At 45.9% G+C, this 12,419-nt stretch overlaps 1 protein-coding gene across 2 annotated transcripts in view; it reads left to right on the top strand.

Moving 5' to 3' along the window:
* The window catches only part of LOC139576229 (docking protein 4-like), a 54,138-nt gene that overhangs the window by 16,272 nt on the left and 25,447 nt on the right, over nt 1–12,419 (top strand). The window lies entirely within an intron of this gene.

Here is a 12,419-nt window from a genome sequence, read left to right as displayed (position 1 = left end):
TGATGTCAGCTGGGTTCCTTTAGCCCTCGGCATCGATTCCTCCTGCCTCCTACTGGGGATAAAGACTGGGGATAAAGACTTATTAGGGCAGAGAATCAGAGAAAAGAGTGAGAATGAATCTCCTCTTCCCTCTTATTCTCTTTGTGGAGGATAAGCAGGTGTGTGTGTGTGTGTGTGTGTGTAGTGTGTGTGATTATATGGGAGCTTCAGCAGATATTTTTATTTGGGGGGGGGGGGTTAATGGGATATGATACAAGGATTATGAGCCGGGGGGTTAAGCACAATGTGATATGAAGTTTAGGAGGATGAGGAGGGTGAGATAGAATTTGGAGGGAGGGAGGGCTGGCGAAAGGAGTGTTACTGGGGCAGGGGGAACTCTGAAGGGGCATGTGGGGTGACCCGCGCACACACCCAAAACTCCTCCGTAATGGTACTACGACAAAACACAAAGTATTTGATTTCTGGCGTGAAGTTGGGTTTTGAGGAGCTGTGTAAGTGTAAGCTACAGGGTAAACTCTGCGGAGTCCGTAAGATACACTGTGAGACAACACACTCACACACTCACACACATCCACACGATATCAGTTGACTCAGCAGTAGGGGTGGCAGGAGCCATTATTGACTCACTGCAGCCAGCTAGAGAAATAGGGGGAAATTCAATCAACCAATCACGAGGCCACCTGAGTCTTCTTTCTTCACGTTATGCCTGATTTTGTCCTTTTTGTCTAGTTTATTTGGATAGGGACAAGTACAAACACATAGAGACATTGAACAAACAATCGTCCGACGCATTGCACTAGTGTTTCTAGCTCACGCTAATTTCCCACACCCGTCTCTAGATAAAAACAAAAGGAAAGAAAGAAATACATCATCAAAAACAAATCACACAAAATAACATGGCTGGACATTACCATAATTATATCCACAAAGATGTCATTCTCTTTTCTTTCCATGTTCCCCCTTTCTCTCCGTCCTCGCCGTGTTTTATCGCTGGCCAGGTCAGCGCTGCGTCTGCAGGTAATTCTCTCCGTCCTCGCCGTGTTTTATCGCTGTCCAGGTCAGCGCTGCGTCTGCAGGTAATTCTCTCCGTCCTCGCCGTGTTTTATCGCTGTCCAGGTCAGCGCTGCGTCTGCAGGTAATTCTCTCCGTCCTCGCCGTGTTTTATCGCTGTCCAGGTCAGCGCTGCGTCTGCAGGTAATTCTCTCCGTCCTCACCGTGTTTTATCGCTGTCCAGGTCAGCGCTGCGTCTGCAGGTAATTCTCTCCGTCCTCACCGTGTTTTATCGCTGTCTAGGTCAGCGCTGCGTCTGCAGGTAATTCTCTCCGTCCTCGCCGTGTTTTATCGCTGTCCAGGTCAGCGCTGCGTCTGCAGGTAATTCTCTCTGTCCTCACCGTGTTTTATCGCTGTCCAGGTCAGCGCTGCGTCTGCAGGTAATTCTCTCCGTCCTCGCCGTGTTTTATCGCTGTCCAGGTCAGCGCTGCGTCTGCAGGTAATTCTCTCTGTGCTGACAGTGGAGACAAAAATCTCCAGGCCGACAGAAAACCCCCCTGTCTAGAAAGCTCCATGAAACGTCCTTCACCACAAAATGGCCAAGTGGACGACGTGCGAAACAAAAGAGTGGAATGCACCTTGCCCTCTCTCTTTTTCTCTTTCTCTCATCCTTTCCCACTGTCGTTCCAAATGTAGTCCTAGGCTGCTTTTATTCTCTTCAACCTTGCCCGTGCCCCTGAACCCTTTGGCACAGCGAGCAGTCTTTTATTTGACGTTCTGTTGTTTGCCTCGCTTGTTTTGTCTCCCTGGGCTCCATTTTCGAGTTATTGTTCAGTCAAACCAATAGTTGATAGCATAAAATGGAGTCTTTAAAAAAAAAACATTTCTCTGTGGAAAGTGCTTTGCATTGCCAATTCCCGGGCTCCTGTCGAATGAGCAGCCAGCCTAACTTAATACCGTGCTCCCGTTTGTCCGTCGATATCATACCAGAGCGTAAAATGCTAGTTTAATAAACTGCTGTGCATTCATCGATTCTCACTTCTACATCCACCTTTCATTGGCTCTCTGGATCCCAGGGGGCAGGCTGGCTTTGTGATTGAATTGGACACTGTATCCTACAATGACCTCAAGACTCACAGCCACTGGCAGTTCTATTACACATGTTGAAAACGGGCAGCGTTCAATTCCAAATAGAGTGGGGCAATTGATCCTCGATCAATGATAAATTATTCTAATCTTGCATAGGCAGGGGATCAATTGTGTTAATGTCCCGTGATTGGCTAAACTTAATTAGCGCAGGTACCGGTCCACAGTTGATCTGGTGGTCTGTTTTTGGCCGGGGTCGTTATGTGACCCCGTGCTGATTCAGATCGACCACAGTTTCTCTTAGAATAACGGTCCCAGGACAATGTCCAGAACAGCCATTCGATGTCAAGTCTCTGTCAATCGTTTTAGCCAGCCTTGTATCAACACACTGATCCATTCCCCAGACGGTCACATGGTATGGATGTCCTTTTCCGCTACCGATTTTTAAAGACAGTTTAAGGTGTATGTGTCAGACTCAACGACGGAAAAGAAGAATGAAACGAGCTCTGAAACTTGGTGTGGCATTTCGTTCGCCATTACTGTGACAGAGCTGCCTATTATCACCCCAAGGAGCACCTCTCTTCCTTTTTATCCTCTCTATCTTTGTTCTCTCTGTCCTTTTCCTGCCCACATCCTCCCCTGACCTCATCCCTTCTTCACAGCAGTCTGTCTGTCCTCATTAAGTGAGGGGAGAGATGGAGGGAGTAGACGGAGGGATAGGGCGTTCCCTGGGCCTTTTCCCAGCTCTCTTCCCAGGGGATCTGTTTGTGGAGTCAAATAATAATTGGTGTGTGTTTATGTGTGTGTGTGTGTGTGTGTGTGTGTGAGTTCGTGCGTGCATGCGTGCGTATGTGGACAAGGAGTAATAGTGGTAGTCTGAAGAAACTGCACAGAGCCTGAAGAAAGCTCATGAGATACAGAGATTTTGGCAGGTTGAAAGAGTTTCTCTTGTGAGACTTTAGTAAAACACTTGTCTAAGGTGTTCTTTTGACTCCATTAATGATATCAAGATGGCGGAGTAAGCCTGATGACCCCTTAAACACTGGCTCTTACTGGACAACAACAATAACTCACTAACCTTCACAAGTGGAAGTTACCATTTGCCCTCTTCCTGAGTTCTGTGTCTGTCTGTCTGTCTGTCTGTCTGTCTGTCTGTCTGTCTGTCTGTCTGTCTGTCTGTCTGTCTGTCTGTCTGTCTGTCTGTCTGTCTGTCTGTCTGTCTGTCTGTCTGTCTGTCTGTCTGTCTGTCTGTCTGTCTGTCTGTCTGTCTGTCTGTCTGTCTGTCTGTCTGTCTGTCTGTCTGTCTGTCTGTCTGTCTGTCTCTTTGTCTCTCTCTGTCTGCCTGTCTTTTCCTCCATATTTTCTCCCTCATTTAATGTAACATTCATTGGTATTTTTACTGGTTGATCCTCCCTCTTGGCTGGTACCCCCTCTACCATCTTGTGTACCAGCTGCTTGTAGCCCCCTGTGTGTTAGACAGCCGTCTGCTCCGTGGGGAGGATGCCACCCTAGCACGCAAAGCCACTCTCCTGGTGAATGGCTGTCACATGATGCCCTCAGATTGTGGAGGGTGAGGATGACTCATAATTATAAAGGTCCCATTTATAGAATAGACTGAGTGACATGGAGGTAAAAACAGAGATAGACATACTGTATCATCAATGGTGAAAGGAGAGCGATGGGTGACATTGACGTGTGGGTGGAAGAGGAAGTCAGAACGAGAGAGAACATGAAGCTCTTGGGTCTTTTTCGTCGCCCCCTAAATGGATGCCGTGTTCCCCAAGTTGAAGCTGTTGAACATCACAGAGCAAATCTGAGAAAATCTGTCAAACTCACAGAGCCGGAGTTATTAACCCTATGAAGACGTGCGCACGTACACGCACAGACACAGACACAGACACAGCCACAGCCACAGCCACAGCCACAGCCACACACACACACACACACACACACACACACACACACACACACACACACACACACACACACACACACACACACACACACACACACACACACACACACACACACACACACACACACACACACACACACACACACACACACACACACACACACACACAGCCACACTCATAGCATTACACTGTAGTTGATCTGCTCTCTCTCCTTCCCCTCCCCACCTGATCGATGGCTGGAATGCTCCATTCTTTTCACCTCACTAACCTCTCCAAGGGAATGGAAGTGAAGTGGCTCATGAAATTGACCTGACACTGACAATCAACCCCTTTTTTCTGTCACACTCTCTCTCTTTTTTTGCTCTCGTTCCCTCCCTCCCTCCCCCTGTGTCGCTCCCAGAGAGAAGATGACATATCTGGATCTGTCTTGCGCCTAATGTAGCATGATCTAATTCAGCTGAGATGGGCACACCTGGCATTAGATTAACCTGCCCTGGGCACACCTGGTGCTCTGGGGATTTGATTAGGCTGAGATAGGCACAGCTGAGAGAGAGGATACGGGGGATTGGATTCACCAGACAGCAGTTCCAACTGGTACACATTGCAGGGAGAGCTGCTATGCTGCTCTACAGCTCAGCTGTTAACACATATACACACACACACACATGCATGCTCACATGTACACATGGAGGCACACACACACACAGAAGGTCTGTCGGTTGGAGTACAGATGCTGAGGCGTCTGTCTGTAACTACAACCAACGTCGTGATGATAGTGTAGTCGCTCCCTTTTCCCACATTAGGTTTCATTCTGTATCCTGCTACTAACTCCCCCTATTCCTCTCGACTCCAGTTAGCCAAGGCTCTCGAACACAATCTGCCTCTTAGCCTCAAGCTATCTCAGGCAGTATCACAATAAACACGCCCTCGCTCATAAGAACTCAAACTGACACAGGCCTCTTTGCCTCGACACATTTAGCCTCCAGCAAACACAAACTTCCTGCATTCTCTCCTCCTCCTGCCAGCTAATCAGCTCTCCTGTATTCTCTGCCCTGCCTAAGACTCCCGTTGCCTGAATACAGATGTCAGATATGTGCAGTGTCTATTACTTTACTGTGGACTCCAGCGAGTTGCTTGTATAATATTCTACCAGTGTGTGACCTTTATTCATGCCAGCCCCAGCAAATTTGCCTGCGAGTGATTCAGTACTGTATGCTGAGAGGCTCGTTGTATGGTGATAGGAGCACCGATATGTGTTTCACCAGAGAGGATTGCGGCAAAGCGAGAGGAATAACGGCCCAAAATCTGTCTTCTCCTGCAGGTGCCATTTTCTTTGTTCTTCGTTTTTCCCCCCCCCGCTCACCAAACAAGGTGTTTTTGTATGGAGGTCAATTAGAGTGTAGTATTTGGTTAGCAAAAATAAAAAATGAATAGCTTATTTGCTACCTGTGGGTTATTTGATCGAACAGAAGTTGTGTAATGCTTAGGTTTTTACGAATGTACTGATAGAAGTAGGACAGGTGACATCCCGGCAACTTTGAAGATTGAAGTTGTGCCTGTTGTTCACACGGGTATCTGCCGTCTAATTGGCTAGAATGGTCCCACCTGCCTCCTCCCGACTGCCTTCCATTTTTGAAGACATTTTATTTTCATTGTTAGAGCAGCCTCTTGAGTATCTGGTCAATATATGCATAATGGATCATCTGTGGTTTAACACACTTCCCTGCCTCTAGCTACCACACCTCCCTCACATCTCAACAGGTCAGGAGGTCCATGTAGCTGCTGGCTCTGTGTGTGTGGTTCAATCCATCTTCCAGCAACAGGGCAGAGTGGGATCCGTATCGAACTCTGACATCGACAATACAACGCAGAGAGGAGAGGGAGCAGGTAGGGTCAGTCATCAGGCGAGAAGTGAAGAGAGGAAAGTGCATTTCAAGACAGCCATACGGTAGAGTTGGCCTCGTTGTTCCCTCAAAGCTGCACTCGGGCAGCGCAGCTCCACCGGGACTGCCTCGCAGAAGACATTTCAGCCCGTGCAGAGAAGCATCAGATTGAACTTCACTCAAATTTCTAGTTTTCCCCTTTAGTTAACACTATTGTGCTCGAAGCAACGCCACTTTCAATGCAACACCCTGAAACAAAACGAACTATGCAAGAGATTTTCTTGTAGGCAGAGCACATTGGAGTAGGATTCTATTGCATTTAAAGGCATGACTCAGGCCCATACTGAGCTGGACTGTGTTTACAGCGTGAGTAGATGCGCTTGTTTTGAGATCAAAGCGAGAGCTGCATGTTGCCACCTGTTCACATTTGTTCATATTCTTTGCTAGTTAGGGAGTTATTATCCCAGTTATAGCTACTTTCTAGTCAACAATGGGGGAGTGGTTGCTTCCTACAAGAGCACAAAACGTGTGCATTTCTAGACATCTTTGAAAGCAAGTAAGGTAAAGAGCTTTTTTTAAAGGGGCAGTGTTGTATTTTGAGACAGGCTTGAATAAGCCAAGTAGCCAATAGGCAGAGGGCAGCATAATTTGTCTGATTCTCTGTTATAATGGTGTGGGAATAATAATGAGTTGTATTTTGTAAAGTGGTTTCTTGCATCAAACAACACAATATTTTCAGTCACCTCCTTGTCTGAAGGACAAGTGGAACAACAGGTTAATGTCAATCCCTACATGTTTTTGTCAAAAGTCTCAAGGAATGTAGGCCTACATCGAACACAACACATTGGCTGCTACTGTAGGCGGAATGATAGAACAGCAATCTCCATGTTAAAATGTTACGGGATGCATTTTCTCCGTTGTTTTTGATGGTACATTATGATCAAATAGCCACGATGGCGTACTTGGCCACTGTTATAACTGTAACTTAAAGCGGGTACAAACACAGTGTTCACAGTAAACGAGCCAGAAGTTGCACAGAATTTTCACAATGTTCACGTTTGCTTGTTTAGCAGACCTGAAATTTCTGTGACGGATTTCTTATTTTTTGAGTGAACATTGGCTAGCCTCACCTTGGTTTTTCAAAGATGACAATATTGGGGGAGGGGGGGGGGAGAGATCTAGTAAAACAACATTCACAGATCAGTCACTGTAGATTTTGCGTGACTGACGTGTACAAGTATTCCGTTGGCAACTGACTTCTGATATGATAGGCCCTCTTTTAATGACTCGGTGATAGTGAATGAGATATGAGATCAAGCTCACAGACACGGTTCCCTATTGTTATTCCGAGCATGGCATATCTCTGCTCTCTCTGTCAGGGAGCTTTACATTGTCAACTCTCATCTCCCATAGCGCAGACAGGCCTTTTGGGGAGACACGTTTAGGTTCCCATGGTTACAGTGGATGTACTGAAAAGTGTTTTTTTTAACCATCTGAAATGTGCTTATTTTCCATCGTAGCATTCTCCTTCTTAATTTGTACACATTGTCCTTTATAGTCATGTCTATACACTGGAACTCCAGGTTCCTCCCTAAATGTGTGGCTGAGAGGAGCTGATGGGCTTTAAGAAGAGGTTTAGCAGCCAGCTGTGTGATCTAACTCGTCCTCTAAGGAAAGTCGAGAACAGACGACGCCCGAAAGGCCCTCCTCAAAGCCGCTTGTTATCAAGTCGCTCTGTTCCCAGAGACGGGCCTGTCTGCAGCCTCTTGTCTCAACCTACACTTACAGCCGGAACAGGTGTTCCTGCCTCGCCTTCGTTAAAACACTGTTACCCCCGCCGTCTCCCCTCACGTCCTTCTTTAACAAGCTGTTTGTTCCTCGTTCGCTGGGAGAGGAGTGAAGTGGGATTCACTAATCTCTGAATTCATTATCTGCTTATTACCATCCCCGGCACCTGGATCCCGACAGACACTCCTGTGTTCCCCTCTATGATAAACACACATTATGAAGTAGTGACTGACGATACGGTCTGTCTGTCTGTTCCTAGAATCCCACTCCCGGCTCTGTGCCGGCCTAGTGGTGATGCGCCGTCGTGTAAAACAAGCAGAGTACAATGGAGCGGGTTCCCTGTGCTGACACATGGCGTGATAAGGCTTTGTTTCTGTAGGGACAATGTGTTCTCCACACACTGAGCGTATATTAATACTAATGTGTTGCTCAGTGATACATCACCCGCGGGCTGTTTACTGTCCGTCGCAGGGGGGAAAAGCTGCTGATGTGTATCGATCGTGGGAAAAAAAGGTAAATCAGCACATCTCAATGATTATGGGGTGGAGGGGGTAGAGGGGGGGGGGGGGGGGCCCTGGTGGTTCACTGTAGAGGCTAGCACAGAATCAGTTAGTGCAGGATCAGAATCAATGGCATGTCCTTTTTCTTTTGACGTTGGGTTTTGACAAGCTGATCCTCCATTGTGTGCACCCTTGCGCTCTTTATTGATCTTCCTCACACACCAGCCCACCTCTGGCTGCAGACAACAGTCCCTGTTCTCCAGGTTATGCACTGCTGACCATGGACGTTGTTTGTAATAGGTGAATATATCTGTAATACAGCATGTGTAATGTGTAGAGTTGTGCAAATCCTCCTGATTCCTCAATCACCTCCACACGCACACTACTGAAGCTCTGCTTAACTAAGCGTCACCCCGGGAGTTATTTCATCTCACTGGGGTGCACATTTGTCTCATTTGAATAGCTTTCATGGGATTTAATCGCTTTCCAATTGTGCTCCAAGATATAATGGCACATCAAGTGTGTCTCAAGCACTCCCACTATGCTAACATTGAGCCAATCCCATCCACATAAGGATCCTCTGCTCAGCCTACATATATTCCCGTTCCCAGCCGTGTGTCTTTGCCAGGTACTACCTTCTTAGAATGCTGTTATGAGCCTGGCAAGCTAGGTTACCCACCACGGTGACACCAGCAGTCCCAGAGGGCCACAGTGGAGCCAGTCTGCAGCTGTTTAGCTCTATATGTTGGATGTGTGTGTGTGTGTGTGTGTGTGTGTGTGTGTGTGTGTGTGTGTGTGTGTGTGTGTGTGTGTGTGTGTGTGTGTGTGTGTGTGTGTGTGTGTGTGTGTGTGTGTGTGTGTGTGTGTGTGTGTGTGTGTGTGTGTGTGTGTGTGTGTGTGTGTGTGTGTGTTAGCCCCCTCCCCAGTGTGTGTGAGCCACTTCTCTAAACCAACAGTGCTGTGAGCGATCAGCCTGGCTCTGTCCTGGTTAATGAGGTCCTTGTTAAAGTTTAATGTCTCTGTTCCACCGTATTCAGGGAGATTTAGCGCCAGTTCCTCAGGGAGAAGATGCACCACACTGATTTCTGCCCCCAGCGAGCAGAATAGTGATGTTTGGGTTGACTTATAACCCGCAGTCCCCGCATTTATATCCGCTGGGCGGGTGTGTTTAGGATCATTAAATATTGTGTGGATGAAGGGTGGGTGGGTGGCGGGCCAGCGGGTTGAATCAAGACAAAACAATACTTTAAAATCCATATATAATTATTGTGCGATTTATATCTATAGGCTACATTGAGGTTTTTCTTTCATTATTTTAGGCGATCTGGAGTTAGTGCGTAACACGGCGCTATCGTGCATACATTTATTTTGTCCCCCTACACCAAACGCGATCATGACATGCAGGTTAAATTATCAAAACAAACTCTGAACCAATGACATTAATTTGGGAACAGGTCGAAAAGCCTTAAACATGTATGGCAATTTAGCTAGTTAGCCTGCACTTGCTAGCTAATTTGTCCTATTTAGCTAGCTTGCTGTTGCTAGCTAATTTGTCCTGGGATATAAACATTGAGTTGCTATTTTACCTGAAATGCACAAGCTCCTCTACTCCGCCAATTAATCCACACATAAAACGGCCAACCAAATCGTTTCTAGTCATCTCTCCTCCTTCCAGGCTTTTTCATCTTTGAACTTATCTGGTGATTGGCATCTAAACTTTCATAGTATTACCACGACTATCGGCAAAACAGTTCATCTTTCAATTACCCACGTGGGTATAACCAATGAGGAGATGGCATGTGGGTACCTGCTTCTATAAACCAATGAAGAGATGGGAGAGGCAGGACTTTCAGCACGATCTGCGTCAGAAATAGAAAGGAGTTCTATTTAACACAGAACCGAAACCGGCTGCGCGCGTGCGCCATCGTGCATACATTTATTTTGTCCCCCTACACCAAACGCGATCACGACACGCAGGTTAAAATATCAAATCAAACTCTGAACCAATTACATTAATTTGGGGACAGGTCGAAAAGCATTAAACATGTATGGCAATTTAGCTAGTTAGCTTGCACTTGCTAGCTAATTTGTCCTATTTAGCTAACTTGCTGTTGCTAGCTAATTTGTCCTATTTAGCTAACTTGCTGTTGTTAGCTAATTTGTCCTGGGATATAAACATTGAGTTGTTATTTTACCTGAACTGCACAAGGTCCTCTACTCTGACAAATGAACCCACACATAAAACGGCCAACCGAATCGTTTCTAGTCATCTCTCCTCCTTCCAGGCTTTTTTATCGTTGAACTTATATGGTGATCGCATCTAAACTTTCATAGTGTTACCACGACTACCGGCAAAACAGTTCGTCTTTCAATCATCCATGTGGGTATAACCAATGAGGGGATGGCACGTGGGTACCTGCTTCTATAAACCAATGAGGAGATGGGAGAGGCAGGACTTTCAGCACGATCTGCGTCAGAAATAGGAACGACTTCTATTTTAGCCCTTGGTAACGCAGACGCTAGTTGGCGCGCGTGAGCAGTGTGGGTGAAATAATTGAATAACATGGATTTCAACATTTATTTTGCGACGCTCACTCACGCGACGTGTCCGGTCTGGTCAGCATGTAAGCTTCAGGATCTAACTGTACGCGCGCCAAACAGCCTACACGGCAATCGCCAAACGCTTTTGGGAACGGGCAGAAAAATTTAAAAGTAGATCCAAGGAGGCAAAAAAGGACAATGTCCGAGTTTTAATTCAAAAGAGAAAAGCTGCGAAAGGGATAGTTGAAAATGAAGAGAAGGGGGGGCCAGAAAAGTAAATGTTTGGGAAGGATTTGTTGAAGTGGGAAAAGATGATGATAGCAGTGTTATGTGTGGTGATTGTGAGGTGTTATACAAATTGACAGTCACAAGATGGGGACTTTAAATGGCACGTCAAGGGAACTGTAGCCTGCTGTTCTGATGGGTTAAATGGAAACTGTCTGGACACTGACTAAAGGTCTATAACCTCTCACAGCCTTAATATTAAGCATTTCTTGTAGTAAAATGATACACCAAATGTAGGCTAAATTACTATTCGGGAACAGGAGTGGAGAAATATGATTTTTTTCTTTCAGCATCTTGAGAGAATGTGAATGTGCAATTAGATGCCATCTGTAGATGATAAAATATGCATCCAAGCCAAATTGAAATCTTATCAGAGACATGTTGGGTCATTTTCACAGCTTCTATTTCCTTACAACCGGTCAAACTGATGTCATTTGGACATTTTTGCACAGAAAATCGTTCCTTTTTTAATTCTTTTGAGATGACAGAGAAATTTACCGACATCAACTAGATAGACACATTCATTCTATTGATTTGTGACATTATTCTATAATGACAGAAGAGAAGCTGCATGTATTTAATTATAGACAGTTTGACTAAATAGCCTACCAAAATGTCGGAAATTATAAGCAGAAACATAATCTAAATCAGGCAAATAAAATCCTATGCCCCCTGTCAAATGTTATTTTCACCCAATCTGATTAGCCTATAGCGCATATTCGATATTAGCGAGTTAGGGTGGGGTACTTCCCTCGGATTTTCACTTTATCACATATAGTCGGGTGGTTGCAGATGGGTTATTAGCAATTGCGGGTGGGTGCGGGTGAACAAACCGCTTACCCGCGCACCACTAGAGCCGAACACTGACAATGGCATCATATGGTCACAGGAGATACTCTGCCTGCCTGTCTGTCTCACTCTGCAATGCCCCCAATGGTGTTTGTGATGTGTCTGTGCGTGTACTTATGTGCATGCTTTAAATTGCATCTCTACGTGTGAGTGTACAAGTGTGTGTTTGAATGTCTGAATAGGGGCATTGATGCCATTGGAACTACAGTCCCCCTCACCCCATCTCCCTCACTGTGGAGCTCTGCATAACACATGGCTTCTCTCAATACTGGGGCCAAACAGTCTCCATGACGGATCATCTAACCAACCAACATTCTTTTGATTTCAGTTGTTATTGAAGTAGCTTTTGGGATTTTTCAGAAAGGCATTAGAAACAATGACAAAGTACAAAAGTCTGCTTTTGGTTTACAGCTGTCCGGCTGAACTTAAAATGAGTTTCTCGTCATTACTCTGTTTTCTTCTTGCTTGACTGGGAAGGATGGTTTCCGGAAGAGCCTCTGTTGCCAAGCCCGTTCCAATGGTAGTTCCAGTAGCTCCGAGACAGAGGCTGTGCTGTACACTGTACATAATGATGTGTCACA

Source organism: Salvelinus alpinus, chromosome 5, assembly GCF_045679555.1.
Source record: "Salvelinus alpinus chromosome 5, SLU_Salpinus.1, whole genome shotgun sequence".
Taxonomy (NCBI): Eukaryota; Metazoa; Chordata; class Actinopteri; order Salmoniformes; family Salmonidae; genus Salvelinus; species Salvelinus alpinus.
Note: the sequence above shows the minus strand (reverse complement) of the source record. Positions and strands in the feature narration are given on the sequence as shown.